A 4416-nucleotide genomic window follows, 5' to 3' on the forward strand; every position below is an offset into this window, starting at 1 on the left:
CCCCACATGGAAACAAACCTTAACTTAGGAAAATAAAAACCAGATCATTGAGGATTCAAAGATTATATCCTGTTCTGTTTGCTGTACTTGGTGCTTAAGAGTCTCCTGGATCAGTTTATAAACTTCAGCCCCTCCTGGGCTTTTGTGTAAGGTCAGAAGCATGTTGAGAATTTGAGGAATGCCACGTGGAGCTTTTGTATTCCAGGACATGTGTGAAGGAAAAGAGCCCGTCTCGGTGATTACTTGGTTTTATTTTTAGAACCACCTCTTTTCCTGTCATCTCTCCCCTCTTCTTTCATAATACTATCAAGATGGCCGATAGGCAAGCGTAGACCGGAGTTTGGAGGAGAAAAAAGGCTAATCCTAACTCAGCCTAAGGGAATTGCTAAGAAATCAGAAGTTAGCTAATGAGCACAAATAGACCACTATTCTTGAAGATGCAATGTAGAAAAACACCTAAAATAAACTCCGGGGGAGGAGGAGAGAAGTATGAGATTCACACTTCCCCATGCTCTTCATTTCCAAAGTGTTGAGAGAAAAGTGAGGGATTACTTGAAAAATTAAGTGAAAGTTCGAATAAATTATTTTGATTAAAGGAAGCTGTTGATGAAATAAAAAAAAAATAGGTGAAAATATGGAATAGTACCAGGAAGACAAGAGAACGTGCTTTATGTAAATGTCCCAATATCTGAAACTTAACAACTATTTGAGGTGCCATTTAAAAACTTATAAACTGTTGTTATGGAAGAAAACTTCAAAATGCTAAGCCAAAAAAGAACACCAAACCCACACACCTGATGACAGTGTTAAATAGGTTAGAAGAATATAAATCAAAGTTAACAATTGATAAATTTGAAGTGAAATCTTCAAACCTTTGAAACTCTATCAGTATTTGGGGGGATGTGTGATTGCCGTGGTAGAAGCCACTTACCCTAAATCTTGAAAGAAATGTTTTTCCCTCTTCCTCACCTTTCCAAATCACTTACTTGGAAGAACACTTGCTGGCTGCTCAGCTCCTACGGTCTCTTCTGTTCTGAAGAATTAGGAAGATGATCTGTGAGCTAGGAAAGTGCCAGAAGCAGAGGAGACTGGATCCAGTGACCTCCATGATGTGGGAACAGGGAACCAGAACCTTCCAGGGCCAGAGAGATGTGAAGAGCAGAGTAGTCTGAGAACAGGAGAAAAGTAGAAAGGAGAGGAAAAGAGAATTTCACAAGTGTGACTGTGAGTTTAAAATTAGAATCTCTTTGAAGTACTTTGAGGTGCATTAAGTATCGGAATCCATTTTTTTTTTAATATGTGCTTTTGGCTATTCCTTGAAGCAGAGTGGCTCTTGAGTCCCATGGAATTCCTCCTGTGTTTAGGTTAGAATTAAGTAATAATCCCTATGATGGATTCCAGTAATGAGGATCTTTGACAGCAATGTCATCACTTTTGTAAAAATTCATCTTTTTTTTTTTTAAGGTTTTATTTATTTATTTGACAGACAGCGAGAGAGGGAACACAAGCAGGGAGGAGTGGGAAAGGGAGAAGCAGGCTTCCCGCCAAGCAGGGAGCCTGATGCGGGGCTTGGTCCCAGGACCATGGGACCATGACCTAAGCAGAAGGCAGACGCTTAATGACTGAGCCACCCAGGTGCCCTAAAAATTCATCTTTAAAACACAAGTACTTTGAATGTCCAGTGATAATTTGAAAATGTCTTTTTTTTCCTCCTGATTCTCTTGGCTGTAAACATAGTTAAATGAGGTTAAGTGAATTGGCTTTTGTAGTTACTTGTTGGACAGTGAGTAGAGAGTAGGAGATGATTGTTTCTGCATATTTTTCAGTATCTTAGTACACTTCTATAATGAATTCTGTAGCCTGTTTGGGTATTTAAGAGGCATGGATGGAGTGAAATTGGGAATATGACTATTAAAATTCTGTTAAAGTATTTTCCTGGTTTTTCAAGGCCTCTGGTCTCTATATTTCTTAGGCACTGAAAATTATGCTACTTGAGCAATTCTTTGGGAATGTCTGGGCATCAGTCCAGGCACCTGCAGGGCTGGCTTATGCAAAACTGAGAAATACAGGCGATTTCTCTTCGGCACTTTTCTGTTTGGTATCCCTGGCTTCTTGCTGTGACTCAGCTATCAAGGATTATCCTGCCATTTGTAAGTTGTCTTTAGTGCCCATTAGGGGTGAGTGAATGTGACCTTGTAGGTTAAAGTTTTGTGGATAGGAGAACCTGTAAGACTTAAAGCTTTTCCTAATAAACATCCGTCCTTCCGTCCGTCTGTCCTTCCTTCCTTCCTTCCATCCATCCATCCATCCATCCATCCGTTTATAGCTTTGCGCAGTGGCAGTATCGTAGCCAATGAGGTTTATCCGAGGCGCGATTATTGCTAATTGAAAACTTTTCCCATCCATCCGTTTATTCATTCAATTCCTGTATAATAACCAGGTAGTAATAATCTAGCACATCTAGTAATAATGAGCACATCCCAAGAACTGCTCTAGGCATTTGACATGTATTGTAAGCTCATTTAACTTCCACAACCGAGACAGGAACTAGATGAGTTAACAGCTGAGGACATCTCACAACATTCCCACAGTTCCACAGTTAATAAGCAGGTGACCCAGGGCTGGATAGATCATCTGACTCCAGGGCTGCCTACTTCTTTGTCCTTGCTATTTCTCAGATCAGCCAGTGTGATGCCAAGATCAGCAAAGTGCTGTCCTCCAAACATATACTTGAACTCATTTTTATGAGCGCCTGCCTTACATTGGACACACTATTTCAAAGTCAGTTTTTGGGGGTGGGGGGCCAGAAGTCACGAAGAGATTAGCTACATCACCATTGTCTTTGCTTTGGAGAGTGCTTTATGCAGAACTAAAGTACTTCATGTAATCCTTGCTTTGTTATCTGCTTCTCAGTTTTTCTAAAAATAATGGTGACCCATGTGCCGAATGAAAAGTTCAACGTTCGACTTGTTTCATACAAATACTTTAAAATACCTAGTTTTAAATTCTCAGTAAACCTTCTGAAATCAATACTTCTTAGATGTTTAAGAAACAATTATTGCAATTGTTGCAAATCAGATCAATATCTATGAGTCAAGGTTAAGATACAGTAAAATTTATTTCAGTGTTGAACCTTTCTGCCTCAGGCATCCGTTTTCCAGAAAAAAACATGCAGATGTATTTAAAAGACTTTTTATGGAAGCTCTTTGTCTTCATGATCTTACCTAGGAAAGATATTGTTATGATGCAACTGGTTTATAGCAGTGTCTCTCAGTCCTGGCTCCATATTTTAGTCACCAGAAGAATTAAGAAAAAAAAAAAGAAAAAAGTTGCCTGAGCCCAGTCACTAAGTTTCTGATCTCTGGTAGAGCTTTCACATTATAAACTTTTACAAACACTACAGGGAATATTAATATGTTGAATGCTGCTGGATTAGGGTATAAAATGATTTCATTTCTCTCTCCACATCACCTTTCATGGTCTTTCCACTCTTAGAACCATACATAAGTTAATGAAAACCTATTTTCAAAAATGAATCAGGAAATAAGCCCCAAATAGAAATGATTTATAAGTGATCAATAAGCTTATCCTTTGCTCATTTTTAGTATTCAAGGCACAGCTAAATGGCATCATTAGAATAAAAATCCAATTATAGCACAGCTGTGTTAATTATGAAAACAGATTTAAACTTTAGTCTTGCTCATTTGGGTACCTTATTTGGAGTAGGCTTTTGCGTTTTCTCCCTTATACTCCCTATTCTCGTTTCCCCTCTCCCATTCATTTTCCCTCACTCCACTTTGTTTTTTTGGCATACAGAAGCTTGACGTGGCTGCGACTTCCTCAAGGTCTTTCACAGGTGCCATGGGACACGTTGCATTTCTTATCTGCAATAAGGCAGAGGGTGAGGAGCTAGGAAGATTAAAAACAAACTTTACTGATACATACCCTCACTCTTGGACTTAATCTATGCCTGAAGATATTTTGACCTAAATTACAAAATACATTAGAGTTTCAGGAAAGGCAGCTGCTCAGGTTCACTCTTAGCAAGTTCAAATTGAACTCCATGGACTATGGAACAGGAGAAATTATTTACAATCTATTCAGTTGCCAACACTTACTTTGAGCTGAAAAATATATACATTTGTATTCCTGTTATATTCTGTTGTGCTCTTCCATCTTTCACCATCCCTTAGGACAGGGAGAGAGTTGGAAGGAAGGAAAGAGATGCTTGCTAAGCTCCCCAGTTCCAGACAGAATGAATAATGTGAATAAAATGCATGTTTCGCCCAACAGCCCTCAAGTGGCACATAAATAAATCGTATACGAGAATGGATTTTTATGGTGCAATTATTTTTATTCAGAAGTGTGGATACGTGGATATACAATATCTAATAACACAGGGAATCCCCCCTGGCC

General features: G+C 38.9%; 1 pseudogene; it reads left to right on the plus strand.

Moving 5' to 3' along the window:
* The first annotated feature begins 2324 nt into the window (after window positions 1-2324).
* Window positions 2325-2444, plus strand: LOC118014634 (annotated as a pseudogene).
* Window positions 2445-4416: the final 1972 nt, after the last annotated feature.

Source organism: Mirounga leonina, unplaced genomic scaffold, assembly GCF_011800145.1.
Source record: "Mirounga leonina isolate KUSES-001 unplaced genomic scaffold, KU_Mleo_1.0 Mir_154, whole genome shotgun sequence".
NCBI classification, from domain to species: Eukaryota; Metazoa; Chordata; class Mammalia; order Carnivora; family Phocidae; genus Mirounga; species Mirounga leonina.